Source organism: Triticum aestivum, chromosome 2A (genome assembly GCF_018294505.1).
Source record: "Triticum aestivum cultivar Chinese Spring chromosome 2A, IWGSC CS RefSeq v2.1, whole genome shotgun sequence".
In the NCBI taxonomy this organism is placed as follows: Eukaryota; Viridiplantae; Streptophyta; class Magnoliopsida; order Poales; family Poaceae; genus Triticum; species Triticum aestivum.
This window is the reverse complement of record NC_057797.1, coordinates 667,756,814-667,774,666: the sequence shown is the minus strand read 5'-3', so window position 1 is coordinate 667,774,666 and position 17,853 is coordinate 667,756,814.

Sequence of the window (17,853 nt, the reverse complement as noted above, 5' to 3'; positions counted from 1 at the left end):
GGGCATGTTTTGGCCAGTCCAAGCAGCGGGAAGCGCACCCCCTTTAGTACCGGTTGGAGCCACGAACCGGTACTAAAGCCCACCCCCTTTAGTACCAGTTGGTGCTACGAACCGGTACTAAAGGCGGCGCGCTGGTGCAGCTGTGGTGCGGCAAGTTTAGTCCCACCTCGCTAGCCGAGGGGCATCCGCACTGGTTTATAACCGCCCATGCGGTAGCTCTCTCGAGCTCCTCTCCAAAGCAGGCCTACTGGGCCTACATGATCTGTGCTGCCCTGTTGGCCTACTAGGCCTTTGTGGGCCTGTGTCCTGGCCCAACAACAGGTTGGGTTACTTGTCGTATCCAGGCCGCTCTGGCCCAGTAGGCGGGCTTTTTATTTATTTATTTTTGAGTTGTTTTTTTGTGTATTTAGAGTTTCTTTGTGAATATTTTTGCTTTAGGTACAAAAAATTACAAACTTTCTGTTAGTGCCCGTAGTTTTCAAATTTGAATAGTTTAAATTTTGAATTATTTGAAATTAGTGTGAATCACTAGTTTGTGAATAACTTAACTTTAAAAATCAGCAAAGGCATGAAAGAATTTGTTTGCACATAAAATTTCTTCGTGTTTCAAATGCCAAAACACATAACTACCCTAACTATTACAGAGATTCCCTCCTGGGTGTGAAACACAGAAGAAAGTGATGATAGTGAAGCCGATCACATCCCAGATCTTTGGGTGTGAAACTTTTTCTTCGCGTGTGTCCCTTTGCGCCGTAACCATGGAAAATCTTCATCATTTAACGGGATGCTCGGGTCAATATTCACTATGAATGGAGCAATTTCATCAAACTTTTCATAATCTTCTGACATGTCTGTCTTGTCATCCACTCCCATGATGTTTCTCTTCCCAGAAAGAACTATGTGCCGCTTTGGCTCATCGTACGATGGATCCGCTTCCTTATCTTTTCTTTTTCTCGACTTGGTAGACATGTCCTTCACATAGAAAACCTGTGCCACATCATTGTCTAGGACGAATGGTTCGTCTGCATACGCAAGATTGTTGAGATCCACTGTTGTCATTCCGTACTGCGGGTCTTCCGTTACCCCGCCTCATGTCATATTAACCCATTTGCACCGAAACAAAGGGACCTACAAACTACGTCGATAGTCAAGTTCCCATATGTCCTATATATAACCATAATATGTTTCCTTTCCTGTCTTGGTTTCTGCATCAAAGCGGACACCACTATTTTGGTTGGTGCTCTTCTTATCTTGGGCGATCGTGTAAAATGTATTACCATTTATCTCGTACCCTTTGAAAGTCATTATATTCGAAGATGGTAACTAGACAGCAAGTACATGTCATCTTCAATAGAGGCGTCATGCATGGTACGTGTCTGCAACCAACTGGCGAAACTCCTGGTTTGTTCATGTGTAATCCAGTCATCAGACCACTCCGGGTGTTTGGAGCGTAGCAAATTCTTGTGTTCATCTATATACGGAGCCACCAAGGCGGAATTCTGTAGAACTGTGTAGTGTGCTTCAGTGAGAGAATGTCCGTCCATACATATTATTTGTTCCCCTCCTAGCATGCCTTTTCCATCCAGTCTGCCCTTATGCCGCGATTCAGGAACACCAATCGGCTTAAGGTTAGGAATAAAGTCAATACAAAACTCAATGACCTCCTCATTTTCATGGCCCTTGGAGATGCTCCCTTCTAGCCTAGCACGGTTATGAACATATTTCTTTAAGACTCCCATGAACCTCTCAAAGGGGAACATATTGTGTAGAAATATAGGACCCAAAATGTTAATCTCTTCGCATAGGTGAACTAGGACGTGCATGATGATGTTGAAGAAGGATGGTGGGAACACCAACTCGAAACTGACAAGACATTGCACCAAATCATTCTCTAACCTTGGTATGATTCCTGGATCGATTACCTTCTGAGAGATTGCATTGAGAAATGCACATAGCTTCACAATGGCTAATCGAACATTTTTCTGGTAGAAGCCCCCTCAATGCAACCGGAAGCAGTTGCGTCATAATCATGTGGCAGTCATGAGACTTTAGGTTCTGGAACTTTTTCTCTGCCATGTTTATTATTCCCTTTATATTCGACGAGAAGCCAGACGGTACCTTAATACAGAGCAGGCATTCATAGAAGATTTCCTTCTCTTCTTTCGTAAGAGTGTAGCTTGCATGACCCTAATGTATGCCGTCTTTTCCGTGCATATGTTGTTGGTCCTCTCGTGCCTCAGGTGTATCTTTTGTCTTCCCATACACACCCAAGAAGCCAAGCAGGGTCACACAAAGATTCTTCATCACGTGCATCACGTTGATTGCGGAGCGGACCTCTAGGTCTTTCCAATAGGGCAGGTCCCAAAATATAGATTTCTTCTTCCACATGGGTGCGCGTCCGTCAGCGTCATTCGGAACAGGTTGTCCACCAGGAACCTTTCCAAAGACCACCTTCAAATCCTTGACCATATCATGTACATCAGCACTAGTACGGTGGCGAGGCTTCGTCTGGTGATCCGCCTCACCTTTGAAATGCTTGCCTTTCTTTCTTACGGGATGCCTGCTCGAAAGAAATCGACGATGTCCCAGGTACACATTCTTCTTACAATTAGCCAAATATATACGGTCGGTATCGTCCAAAAAGTGTGTGCATGCGCGGTATCCCTTGTTTGTCTGTCTTGAAAGGTTACTGAGAGCAGGCCAATCATTGATGGTCACGAACAACAACGCCTTTAGGTCAAATTCTTCCCCCATGTGCTCATCCCACGCACGTACACCTGTTCCATTCCACAGTTGTAAGAGTTCTTCAACTAGTGGCCTTAGGTACACATCAATGTCGTTGTCGGGTTGCTTAGGGCCTTGGATGAGCACTGGCATCATAATGAAATTCTGCTTCATGCACAACCAAGGAGGAAGGTTATACAAACATAGAGTCACAGGCCAGGTGCTATGGTTGCTGCTCTGCTCCCCAAAAGGATTAATGCCATCTGCGCTTAGACCAAACCATACACTCCTTGCATCATCTGCAAACTCCTACCCATACTTTCTTTCAATTTTTCTCCACTGCGACTCGTCAGCGGGTACTCTCAACTTTCCGTCTTTCTTACAGTCTTCTCTGTGCCATCGCATCGCCTTGGCATGCTCTTTGTTTTGGAACAAACGTTTCAACCGTGGTATTATAGGAGCATACCACATCACCTTGGCAGGAATCTTCTTCCTGGAGCGCTCGCCCTCGACATCACCAGGGTCATCGCGGCTGATCTTATAGTGTAATGCACCGCATACCGGGCAAGCATTCAAATCCTCGTACTCACCGTGGTAGAGGATGCAATCATTAGGGCATGCATGTATCTTCTGCACCTCTAACCCTAGAGGGTAGACAACCTTCTTTGCTTCGTACGTACTCTCGGGAAATTTGTTGTCCTTTGGAAGCATATCCTTTATCATTACCAGCAACTTCCCAAATCCCTTGTCAGATACACCATTCTCTGCCTTCCATTGCAGCAATTCCAGTGTGGTGCCCAGCTTTTTCTTGTCACCTATGCAATTCGGGTACAACAATTTTTTGTGATCCTCTAACATGCGCTGCAACTTCTTCTTCTCCAAATCACTTGCGCAGTTTCTCTTTGCATCGGCAATGGCCCGACCTAGATCATCAACGGGCTCATCTGATGCCTCTTCTTTAGCTTCTTCCCGCATTGCCGGCTCAGCTTCTTCCCGCATTACCGGCTCAGCTTCTTCCCCCATTGTTGTATCATCGTATTCAGGGAACCCATGGCCAGGATAGCTGTCGTCGTCCTCTTCTTCTTCATTGTCTTCCATCATAACCCCTCTTTCTCCGTGCTTGGTCCAAACATTATAGTGGGGCATGAAACCGGACTTAAACAGGTGGACGTGAATGATTATTGACTTAGAGTAATTTTGACCATTCTTACAAACAACACATGGACAAGGCATAAAACCAACCGCCCGCTTGTTTGCCTCAGCCGCAAGCAGAAAAGTTTGCACGCCATTAGTGAACTCGGGAGAGCATCGGTCATCCTACATCCATTGTCGGCTCATCTTCAATACACAACACCAAAGACACCAATTTAATACAAGTTCGTACATAAAGTTCATACAACACTTAAATGCAACAAACAAAGAACTCTCTAGCTAAAGCATTTAAATGCAACAACAAATGCGATCAAGATCGCAACTAAGGTAACAATTGATCCAACAACATAATGATACCAAGCCTCACTATTGATGGCATATTTTCTAATCTTTCTAATCTTCAAGCGCATTTTCTCCAGCTTGATCTTGTGATCATCGACGACATCGGCAACATGCAACTCCAATTCCATCTTCTCCCCCTCAATTCTTTTCAATTTTTCTTTCAAGTACTCGTTTTCTCTTTCAACTAAATTTAACCTCTCAACAATAGGGTCGGTTGGAATTTCCGGTTCACATACCTCCTAGAAAAAATATCTATGTCAACTTGATGGGCATAATTTGTCATAAACACGAAATGCAACTAGTTTTAAAAGAGAATATATATACCACATCCGAATCATAACAAGGACGAGGGCCGATGGGGACGGATATCAAAACCATGGCACTATGTATAACAAACAACGTACGGGTATGATAATTATACGAGTAACTATATATCCAAATCACACAAACATCAATTTTTATATAAAATTTCATGAACAGGAGGCTCACCACAAGGTGGTGCCGGCGACGGGGCGGTGCGGGCGATCGACGGTGGTTACGGCGGAGATTTTGAAGGCACTAAGTAAACCACACCTACATATGCAAACTAAGTGTTATTTTTGAGCTCAAATTGCATATAAATCAAATACTAGCACATATAATTCCTCCCAAATTACTAAACTCACAAATTAAACACTATATAAAGCATTGCAAGAGCTAATCTAGCAATGAGAGATGAAAGGACAAAGTTGCTAACCTTTGTGATCATTTGAATCGATGGGGACCTTCAAATCTTAACAAATTTTGGGCAAAATGTGCGATGAGCTCGAGAGGAAGAGGGGAAGAACAGAGAGGGAGGAGAAAGGGGAAGAACAGAGCGAGCTCGGCAGGTGGACGAAGGGTTTATGTAGGATGACCTTTAGTACCAGTTCGTGACACGAACCGGTACTAAAGGTGCTGGAGGGGCCCCAGACTGACAACATCCTGCCACCACTCTCATTAGTACTGGTTCGTGGCACGAACCGGTGCTAAAGGTTTGCCACAAACCGGTACTAATGAGAGCGGCCTGGCTAGCTGTTGGAACCGGCACTAATGGACACATTAGTGTCGGCTCAAATTCAAACCGGCACTAATGTGATTCACGTTTGACCCTTTTTCTACTAGTGCTCGTTGATGAAGTATCGTTCCTACCTGAGGCAAGCGCACTTTTAAGGCAAGCCTCTAAACGAAATTTTTGTAAAGTCTCTGGTGCTACATTTATCCGACAGTGACTGGAATAATCTTGTTACACATTGGTCTCGGCTGCAGCGTAAGGTACTGTCTATGATATCACATCACAATTTGAACTACATTTCTGCATTTGCCTTAACGTCCCACTTGTATGAAAACTATTAGCAGAATAACATTCATTCTCAAGGGACCACAGAATCTCGCAACTATACTACACACTACATTGCTCTTCTGAGTACCTCTTGCCCTATATGACCATACTTACTTTCATAGCTGTTTGATTATGTAGCATCACTGCACATGTCAGCCTCGTTATCATCCATTTGATGGACATTATAAGATCCTATGGAGTCTTACATAAATTTAGAATCAACCCAATGCTTTTGAAGAGGTTTAGCTCTGCAGTCCTCTTGTAAGGACTGAACGTTGTCTATAATTGTACTTACATTAACAGCTACTCCCTCTGTCTCATAATGTAAGAACGTTTTGTACAGTACACCAGTGTTCAAAACACTCTTGTATTATGGGAAGAGGGATTGGTTCATTGTGTAGCATTCTGCATCTTATCTCCCTTGCCCACCATTTACTTAAATAGATCAGATCTATATTTAATCTTAACAAAAAGTAGAATACACAAATAATGCTAGTCCAGAAGTGTAGCCCATTTCTCTTGTTAGTACATTTTGTCCTGTAACGCTTGTACTTCTAGGGATTGGTAGTTGATTATGTAGGATGCATCAATCTGCATCTTATCTTCATTATCCTCTATCCCTTCCAGTATTATCATATCTATAATTACTCTCTACAAAATGTAGAGTAGAAGCAATGCTTATGAAGAACATTCTGTACTGAAATTGTTGAGTTATCCTTCCCTTGACATGGAGAAGGGCATTATAATGCCAGTGTTAACTGTTAAGGTAAGTCAGTCCTTCTAAAGCCTTTATCCTCAACTGCTGTTTAATTTTCTGATACTCCCTGTCGTTTACTACTGTTTGGTTTGCTGTTTCTATCAAAATACATGTTCGCAAGAACCGTAAGTTCTAAGTTTTACTTGTAAAACCAAATTCCTTATTCATACCATGCATATTACTCAATACTCCCTATATGTATGCTTGTTTTTGTGGATCTATAATTCAGTGTGTGGTGAAGCAGCCCACGTTTGCACCTTGTCATCTCATGTTTTATCTTACTGATGTGGCTGATGATATGAACAACATGCCGTGCACATTAACCAAAATAGATACAATGATTATCTTTGCCCTTCATCTATGCTTGTTATGTTGACATGGTAATCTAGTAGTGTGGAAGCTCCCCGCATTATTAACATTACCAAATTATGCTATTGATATTTTGAACTTATTCTTTATTTTCTAATTTAAAATTGGATGGAATTGACAGCACAGTTATCATCTTTGTTTATAGACGCGCAAAACCTGTCATCTCTCTGCTTTGTTTTTGGGTGATATGCCTGATGGCATGCACAAGTCTGCTGAAGGTCGTGAGACAAACCCAACATATATTGCAACATAGAAGGCAAAACATCTTGAAGATAGCGAGACAACCCCAAAGTCTTGTCTTGATGCAGTGTTGAAGTTACTTGAGACTAGCAGTTACACAAGCTCACATAATTCATTATCTGAATCAGTTCGACTTCTTCAGTCCCAAGTTCTAGCAGAAAGGCATTCTGCAACTCAACTTCGACTTGAAGTCCTATCTCTAAGAAATATTGTAGAGAACACCAATGAGAACCTCATCGCTAAACAGCTACACCTTGAAGTTATGACCGACATGCTAGGCCAGTCTCATAGCCTTGCTCAGCAGCTTGTGCAGCAGTTCCCGCGCAAGGCTAACCTTTCTTGAACTGTCTAAGAAGTGGTCTCGGTTTAGTATTATTTTTTTACGCTGCAATGGTGCCCAGTTTTTGTAATCTAATTCTTCGTTGCACTTTATGATCACTGGTGGCAAACTTCGATGCCCAGTGGATGTAATATACCATAAATCCTTTATTGTATATTGTAGGTTTATTCTTAGTTACTATGCTGTAATTTCTTTATTGTATAGAGTAGGTTTGTTCTTAATTCCTACTAGTTACTGCCATCATTCGCTATCTGAAAAAATTTGATGTAGTCGAGCAGGTCGAAACATTTGCCTCTAACGGGTCTGGTTTTTAGCGGGCCACAATTGGGGACGGCCTGCATCTTTCTTGGGCCCGAATGATTGGGGCCTTCACACTTTTCGCCAAGCCCACAACTTACTCTGGCCTATATTTTAGTTGGGCGTTTTGTGGACCCAGTGCTTAGTTTGGCCCAGGTAGCGTTGGGCCATTAACAGGCTGAATATTCTACTGTCCTGTTACGGCCCAGATGAAACCATGGGCCTTTAGCAGGCTGAAATGCATGTTGGGCGTCAATTTTCACAAGTCGTCGACGGGCCTACAGCAGGCTGAAATGTAGACCGGGTGTTTTTGGGCCCAGTTATATCACGGGCCGTTACTAGGCCGAAACATATCTCGGGCCTTAGATGGCCCACTCATATCATGGGCCTTTCAGAGGCCGAAAGCTTAGTATAGGCATCAACGGGCCGAATTATATGACAGGCCTTTTAACAGGCCCAAAGGCACGTTGGGCTTAATAGTTGACACCTTTATCATGGACCGTTAGTGGGCCCGATGTCCCGTCGGATCATATATGGCCCATGGGCAGCACGGGTCATTCCCAGGCCAAAAGTCACACCGGGCTAAAATGGGCCCATGTCTAAATCGGGCCTCTAATAGGCTGAAAGTCACTAGGCTGTAATTGGGCCCAAATATTCGGCGAACAATTAAAGGGCCACATTTGGCTTCGGGCCGTAAATGGGCCTTTATTAAACAAACAGTTATTGGGCTGGCCCACTAGTACCTGAGTAAGTACTACGTGCCTTTGACTAGGCTGGCCTTTTTAACCTATATGGGCCTCTGTTGGGCCCCGCCTCGTGTAGACGTATCATAGGCATGTCTCCTCCAATGGACGGGCGACATCTGGCCCACTAACGAGCTGACATGTGTTTCCTCCGGCCAATCAGAATTTTACACATGGAAATTTCCCATTTGTCCGGGCTGTTAATGGGTTATCAAATCAAAAACCGGACCCAATAGCTTAACAGTGTTCCGTTACGGTGGATGCCACGTGTCGGTCACCCTTGATGAAAGCACTACTCTGAAGCGCGATTTATCATCATGGCACTGGACACTTCCGTGATGATAATTTTGGTAATGTCATGGAACACATCTACGACAGCACATGTATGACTATCTTGATTCTATCATAAAATCGTCATGGATGTACATGCATGACAAAAAACGCGACCTACTATGACAAACACGTATCATCACAAACATGTTGGTTTATCATATATTTGGCCAAAAAAATCTACATTTCTGTGAGATCTCTTTCAATATATAATTTTTTCGATAGTCTGTACACGAAACCTGGAGGTTTGCAAATCTACATCAGGAATAATAGCGACTCTAATGCTGGTAGCCTATGTGTTCACTCTTTTACAGGAGCTCCAAGTGTACGAAATTTGAAGTTTGAAGGCATATAGCCCTACTCAGCAAAGAGCCTTATAGACTGTAAATATTGTAATATTGTAATAGTAGGTGTATTTGGGCTGTAATGCACTATGTACAGATTGTAGTAGACTTAGTTTTATTTGATGAACTACATTATTACTGTTTTGTCTGAAATATTGACTATGTATGTGATTTGAAAACATGTGGAATGGAAGCCTGACTCGCGGGACCCACTTATGAAAATAATATGAGCAGTTTTGAAAATTTTGTCCAGTGGGCCCAATGTGTGAGATGATGACAACTGCGAGCTATCTAATTGATGGGACCAGCTCCAAAATATAATGGCCCAAACAATTTTAGAAGGCCACGATCCAACAATAAAAAAGGCTGCAATATTGGGCTTGGCCCATGAACTCACCCAAAAATTGAGTGAAAAATATATAAAAAGTCTGAATTCTTGGGCTTGGCCCATGTAAAATAGCGAATTGTACCGGGTTGATTCTTATCAATGACCTTTTCATTAGGTCACAATTTTGCCACGTCAGCTTTCCATGTTGGATCCGACGTGGCCTGGGCAGACAGCTAGCGACCAAAACAGAAGGTCATTAAATCTATGACTTTTTTGGTCATTAACGTCTATGACCATTCCAGAAGAAAGGTCATTAATTTTAGTTTACGACGGCCAGGTTTTGACCAGCTGTTTTTGGTCACAAAAAGGCCAGAAATGGAAAACAATGACCATTCAGTGACCAATAGTGATGGTCGCAAGTTGACCTATTTCTTGTAGTGCATTTACAACCTGCTAACTCATGACCCATTATGGCCCATCGGAATTTGGCCCAGTAGCGTCATCTAGGCCATCCAATATGATCCAAGCCCGCTGTAACTTCTGGCCCAGGTATGACCCATGACGTCTTTCAGCCCATAGGAGGCCCTTTGTAACTCTGGGCCCATTAAATGCCCGAGATGAAACTGACCCATTATGAACAATGTATTGCTTTAAACCCATTAAAAGCCCATTATTCCGTTGACCGTTTCCAGCCCATGTTAACTTTCGTCCTTCTAAGGGCCCATTTATTCTTGGGCTCATTTCCAGAATTCGATTAGTTACGGCCCGTTACTGACATGTTCCGCTTGTGGGCCAAATTTAGCCCGTGGTTACAGTTGGCATGTTTTTGGCTCGTTAACCCGTTGGGCTGTTTTCATAGCGTCATCAAATACGGCCTATTAACGGCGGTTATGGTCGGGCCATAAAACATACGATTTACACTCTAGCCCGTTTACGGGCCATTTTGCGGACCATTATTGGTCCACGAGTAGTATGGCCCATGTTGGGCGACACGATTATACGGCCCATACAAGGCCCATAGATTAGACAACCCGTAGAAGGCCATGGATCCTACGGCCCATAGAAGGCCCATGATCCTACACTACTAGGGAAAACCTTATACACAGAATCTTAGCAGCAATGCGGCACAAAAAGCAGCACTACTACTAATTAGCAGTAGCACGGGTAACCAAAACTCGCTACTGATAGAAATTTAGCAGTAGCGCATGCTGGCTAAACCGCGCTGCTACAAATATCGACCGATAGTACCCACCCACCTAAGTTTAGCAGCAGCGCGGTGTCACGACATGCGCTAATGCTAATGCAATAGTAGTAGCACGCTTTTTACTTAGGTCGTTGCTGCTAATTTTGAAATTGGCCACACAGTTGGCCCCGCTTAGCAGTAGCGCGTGTGGGAAAAGCGCGCTGCTGCTACGCTCTTATCAGTAGCGTGTTTTTCCTCCTGCGCTACTGCTAAGACGCAACACACTACCACCTTTTCCCACCCGTCCTCCCCTCCCCCATCTCCTCTCGTCCCTTTCCCCAAGCTCCCACATCCTCCCTCTCTCACTCTTCTTCTTCCTCAATACTTCTCCTCCCACTACTCTCCCTCTTCTACCTACCTTTCTCTCTCTTCATTACTCCTAGCTAACTACACCACCTCCATTAATGCATCTCCTTTCTCTTTTTTCTTCCCCCTCCACTAGTTGAAGTTGTCTCCTCCCAAATTAGCTAGCTAGGTAGATGTAGCATTTAGTTAAGTGACCTATTTGCCCCTAACTAGATCTATCTTTGTCAAGAAGAGCTTTGTGCACTTTTGATCTCCCTACATCATCATCTCGACCGTGTAGAGGTGATTAAAATTTCATGCTTTTGCAAAATGGAAAATTGTTTATGTATGTGTGATATGATAATTGGGCGATATGATGGAAATTGTGTGTGTGGCATGAGTTGATGCCAAATTGTGCTTTTGAGTTGCCTATGTTTTGCCGAAATGTCGATTTATTTCCGTTTCGGTGAATTCCGAGCAAACTCTAGATCTATATGTCCTATTAATAGGGAAGGTCATGCCGAATTTTTGTATGTCTTTGATGCATGCATGCATTTTTATAATCAATTTATTTATTATTACCGTGCAGACGTTCACGATGGTTAGTGGAACGATGGTGGACAGGTGGTTGTGGTCAGCGGTGCAGGACATGAAAGAAAATAACCGGACAGAGGTTTTATGTCCATGTCGAAAATGTAAAGGAATAGTTTGGCTCGACCCCTATGACGATGGTTGTGTAGCGCACCTGCTCATGACTGGTTTCATGGATGGCTATACTCGGTGGATAATTGAAGATGAGGATGACCATGTTAAGGATGCCGACGGGGCAGGCAATGATGACACGGGGCAAGATGAAGATATGATCGATAATGGCGGCGGGGAAGAGGCCAGATATGGTGGCGGAGAAGGGGCCGGACATGGCGGAGGAGGAGCCGGACATGGTGGCGGAGAGAACATGGACTCCACGCAGCAAAGTCCGTCGGTACTAAGTTCAATCGTGCGGGACCCTCATGTTCAAGCACTACTTCACAAGGAGACGAGTACTGAGAGAGCAGCTTCTATAGAGAAGGCTAAGCTGGAGCAACTGGTGGTAGACTCAAAAACTCCATTGTATGATGGTTGCAATCCTGAGGTGACCCGCTTGAGTTTCATGCTCCAACTCCTGAAGACGAAGGCTAAAAACAAATGGACCGACACTAGCCTCGATGAGCATCTCAAGTACCTAAAGGATGTTCTTCCCGCGGGGAATCTATATCCTACTAGTGTTGATGAGGCCAACAAGATCGTGCGCACTCTTGATCTGCTGCACGTTAGATACCATGCATGCATCAATGATTGCAAAATTTATCGGAAGGAGCACATAGAAAAAACAAGTTGTCCGGTGTGTAATGCTTCTTGATACAAGAAGGCCGGGAAGAAATGTCCCCAGAAAGTTGTATGGTACTTACCGATCACTCCCCATCTCCAATGATATTTTGTAGATCCCATGTAAGCAAAGCTAATGCGCTGGCATGCGGAGAGGAAGAAGCCTGACGATGGAGATGATCCGAAGCTGAGACATGTCAAGGATGGAAGCCTGTGAAGAGCGTTGAACAGCTTCTATCGGTATTTCAAATGTGATGCAAGGAACATCGTGCTCAGCGCGTGTACCGTTTGGCAACCAGAACACCAAACCATAGCACATGGCCCGTGTTTGTATGGATGTACAACCTCCCCCGTGGTTGTGCATGAAGTCGAAGTACATTCACATGAGCATGTTGATTCAAGGGCCAAAATGTGACACCCCAAAAATTTTGACCTTGTTTTATTAATTAAAATTTTGCCAGGGTATTTAAATTTTTATTTTCTGGACTTTTCTGTGGATTTCACAGCCATTATTTCCCTTGTTATTTTGGAGTTTTTACCTCAAATGAAGAACTTTCCAAATATGTATTGGACTAGTTTGCCCTTTCAAAAAAAACATTTCTATTACCAGTGGAGTTTATTTGCATAATTTCTATTATCATTAGTGTTGGAGCTCTTTTTGAACCACAACCACTTGATAATTTTATTTAAAATCTTCACCAAAATTTGGAGATGTCATGTGATGTTTTTAAATCACTTTTATATAATTATATATTTCATTCACTTAATATTTTGAGCTCTATACCAAATTTTCAAATCTGGTCCAGTAGGCAATTTTGCACTACAACCTATTTAAATATTTCTTCCTAGCCTCCACCAAAATTAGGGGATGATAATAGGAGTATATTATTCAACTTTATGCAAAAACCCATTGATGTTCTTTGAAAAATTTGAGTGAAACAACCTCTTTTTCATACTAGTCCAACCTGGTGATTTCTACAGCAACCCTAATTATTTTTGCTCTAGTGACCAAGTGCTTTCTCCTGCTTATAGCCCTTGCTACAAAACCCTTAAGTCCAGAAGAGTGGACTCATTGGAGGAATTTAAATGCATGAAAACATGCCTTTTCCCTTCTGCCCAGAACTGAAGTTTGGCAAAACTTACACTATCCAGTTTGAGCTTTTGACAAACTAACTCCACTAGGCTCTCCTTCACCTAAAGAGACTCTGATCTAGAGATTTGGGCCACCCCAAGAGTTGCCTAGATGCCATTGGCATTTTGACAAACACCCTGAGTGCATAGCAGTATTGGCATGATTTTATGTTTACTTTGTGAACTTGATCATCTGGCCTAACCACCATGTCCTTTGAGCTCCTAACTAACCCTAGCCCAGGCCTGCTAGTCCCCAGCCCCAACCAGGACCTCTAGCATGCCCTGGCATTTTGACGAGCATGTCCCGTGCGTGCTCTGGGCACGCCCAGAGCATGCGTTTTGCACGCGCGTGCACCCGAGCCGCCGCGTCGCGCCCACCCCGCGCCACTGACCCTTGCTCGTCCGCAGAGCCGCGCCCGACCTCATCCGATCGCAGGAAACACCCAAGCCCTCCCCTGGCGCCCTACAGGGCCGCCGTCAGGTCGGCCACGGCGTCAAGCGGACGGCCACAGTGGCTCCTGCCTCGGTCGGCGCCGCCCAAGCCACCCCGGCTCGCCACCTGCCCCCTGGAGAAGCGCGAGCTCGTCCACAAGCGTGTCCCCTAGCGCTTGTCGCCGCCACGACCCCCTGCTGCAACAGAGAGGCGGTTCGCTGGTGACCTTATCCAGTGCCACCGCGCAACCGACCTTGTTACACTATAAAGAGAGACCCCGAGCTCATCTGAGCACCCATGCGATCTCAGTCCACTCCCCTAGTTCCCCCGTAGCCAACAATCGAAGAGAAGAGGTCATCTTCCCCAACTCCGGCAGGATCAGCCGCCGCCGCCCTCCAGTCCATTCGGTCACAACCCGAGCCCGTCCCGTCAAACTAGCACCACCAGTCGAATCCCCATGATCCCGCGGAGCTGCCCAACACCTCAATCCAGCTCGGGAACCACCATAGCCCCGGCCCCCAAAAGCTCCCGAGGCCACCTCCGCCGAGGAGCTCGCCGCCGACAGCTCCCTCCGTCCCCTCCGGACTGGCGATCACCGAGAGGACCGGCCTGGAGTGGCAGATCCATCCCCGCCCTCGGGGCCCCGCGAGGAGACGCCAATCGCCGGCGACGATCGCCGGAGTCCCGCCCCCTCTCGGGCAGAGGAAGAAGAGGGAAAGGAGACCTGTCAAACCTGACAAGTGGGCCCCGTAGACCCACTGTCAGTGACCCCACACCGGTCCATGTGTTTAAGTGAAAGCGCATCACCCCAGAGTACGTCTCCTCTGCTCGAAAGCGTATTCTCATCGAAGCGTTTTTCTTTTTTCTGTTTTATTTTAAAAACATATTTTGACTAAACTTTGATTGGCTATAACTTTTAAAATATAAATCCAAATGACTTGATTCTTTTTCTGTTGTTCCTCAAATATTGTCTAGTTTATTTTCATATTTATTTCAAAAAATTTCAAGCAACATTTTTGTACTGTTTTTAAATTATGTGATAATTTAAATATTTCCAAAAATAGGATTTGTTGGAGAGAGAAGAAAACTTTCAAGGTGTTGGAATACACCCTGCCTCTCCACAACTTAAAGCCAAGCATTCTGAACCCTGGCATAATATTTTGGGGACTGTTTGATACGGTTATAATACCACCTCGACATGAAGCATTAATTATTTTTATAACGATATAATCATACGCATTGAGTGCATAACGAAAATACTTGTTGTTGGAAATGGATATGCTTATGATAGCAATCACCCTCATATGCCTCTCATGCCTACCGGGAAGGATCAGGGAAAGCCTCTGTCTTGGGTAGATCTGAGCTTGTCCATGGTCGAGACGGTTATGACCGGTAAGGCAGGGGGAGATATGATGAGTGCTGGTTGTGTCTGATGGATGTGAAATATTATTCTTGAGCTAATCATGCAGGAAATACTTAAGCCTCCTGAGTCGGCCATAGATCGAGTCTTGTTCTAGTAACCCCCACACTTGTTTTCATGCTGCCACTTGTCCCTGCCGAAAGTAGTGTTCGATTCAGTAAGTTGTCAACCCCTGTCTTAGCACACACTGTACAGAGAGGCCATGGTGGAAGATACCGGCTGCATCCGGTAGGCATGCCACCTGGTCCAAGGGCATGGGTGTTTCCGGTTGGGACCGAGAGGGGGGCACCCCTTAGAGCGCGCGATAGAAATTTGATCCCATGCTACGCGAGGTTGTAGCCTCCCCACTTAGAGTTTTGCTTAATAGGTGTCATGGGTGATTCGAGACACGAGTAAAAGCTGGTGTGTGCAAGTCAGGCGTGTTTTTGACTAAAAGACCGTAGATGGAATTAGTTCCGATGGACTAAAGAAATCCGTTACCCGTGGGTAAAGAGTACACCCTCTGCAGAGATATTAAACCTATTCGAATAGCCACGTCCATGGTTAAGGACTAAAGTCTGGGATGGGTCAAGTGTCGGTCTTAGTGTCGATCTTCGGAGGAGAAACTACTAAACCAGAATATTGATTATGATTTGTGATATATAATGGTTATGATTACTATCATTGTGGACTAACCATTTGCATTATTTGAAATAATCAATATCCCTGGGACGGTACTACCTCCTGGATATTCACCGTGATTATGTGTATATATAAGCCCTTTATGTGGTGTCGCACAGACGCCCGGCTGTGGCATGCTTGTTATTTCAATTACTTATGAGCCCTTTATGTGGTGTCGCACAGACGGCCGACTATGGCATACTTGTTATTTCAATTACTTAAAGCCCTTTATGTGGTATCGCACAGACGCCCGACTGTGGCATGCCCGTTATTTCATTTACTTATAAGCCCTTTATGTGGTGTCGCACAGACGCCGGACTGTGGCATGCATGTTATTCCTTTTATATATAAGCCCTTTCTGTGGTGTCGCTCAGACGCCCGACTGAGGCATGCTTCATATTTTTTTATCCTTTCAAGGCGTCGCTTCAGACACCCGATTGGTGCTCTATATTTCTACACCCTGATTGTTTTACTCATGATTTATTTCAATGATCTACTTGCGTGCATCATGAACCTTATTTCATAACTGACGTAGTGATCATAGAATATTTTAAAGCATGATTATCAGTGGCTATATTATACCTTTGTTCTTAAGGTTTGCGAGTACATTCAAAGTACTCACTGGCTTGTCCCTAGCTATTGTCTTGGCCAGATTTCTTGCGTGGAGAAGAGCATTGCGATGACAGCCCCGGAACCTACGCAATGGAGATAGCAGCCTCGCGAAGATAGGAGTTACCCTGGTCAGTTGTTCCTGTGGGAAATGGAGTCCCATAGACACTGGTGACCCGCAAACCGCTTCCGCCTTCAGCCACTAGAAAACCAATTGTTGTACTCATAGGCCAGAATGGTCTTGTACTACCTATTATGTACTTTGCTTGGAATTTCTGTATCAAGTTGGTGCCTCATCAGCTAACAGTAATCCTGGGGCTGATGAGCACAAGGGCCATTTTTCTAGGAAATTATATCCCGAAAAAACCGGTCCTGACAAACTTGGTATTAGAGCCAGGCTGACCATTGGCTAATTCTATATTAGCCAGGTCGAAAAACCTAGGTTAACCAACCCACCAGACCTTAACCAAAACCACGGCCAAGCTTCTCGTGTAAGATAGCCACACAGTGACCCGACACCTTTGGCAGTCGGTGCCCAACCTACCCACCTAGCATGTCGATCACGCGCCAGTGACCGGCCCCTAAATAGTCTTTTTCGCCAGTGTGCGAAGGAAGACTTCGGCCCCTTTTCCTATAAAAAGGGCACCCTCAGCCCAGCACGACATAGCCTCTACCTCCAAACCGAGCTAGAATGGCTGGCCCCATTGTTCATAATGAGACCACAGCAACCAACCTTGGAGGTTTTGTGACCGTGCTAGCAAACCTCACCCGCCATGCCTTCGCGTTAGAAGAGCCCCCAGAATATGTTGTGTACCAAGGGCCCATGGGCGGTGAAAGCCATCAGTTTTGGGCCACTGTGCACGTCTGTGGTATGGGTCTATCACCAGAACGCCCCTACAGGTTCACCGAAAGGACAAATTCCTTTGAGCCACAAGCCATCCAACTAGCTGCTCGAGAAGCTATAGTTCAACTCTGGCACTTGTCACCCCGAGTTAACTGTCGCTCCTTCTGCTACTACCCCAGCCGTGACGGGTATGGTAGACCACCACAAGTTGCCAATGGAGATCACAAGACGGATCCTGCATTATTGCATCTGGTGCGCTATGTAAGTGCACTAGAGGGATTGTTTGAACAAATCACCCTTGATCTAGTCGCAGCTCGTGGAGAACTGATCCGCCGAGCCCCAGCAAGAAGAGAAGATGAGCCCGACACCGACAACCCAGTCGTGCTGTTCGGACAACCGATCGAGACCCTGAGGTCAGCCCCAGCCATCAACCAAGGTGCCTTGATGACCCCAGAAGTGCTTCGTCGCCTTTTGGGAACGCACTCCAACGGGATTGTGGCCAACAATCCCCGTGATGGTCACCATCGCTACCCCAAC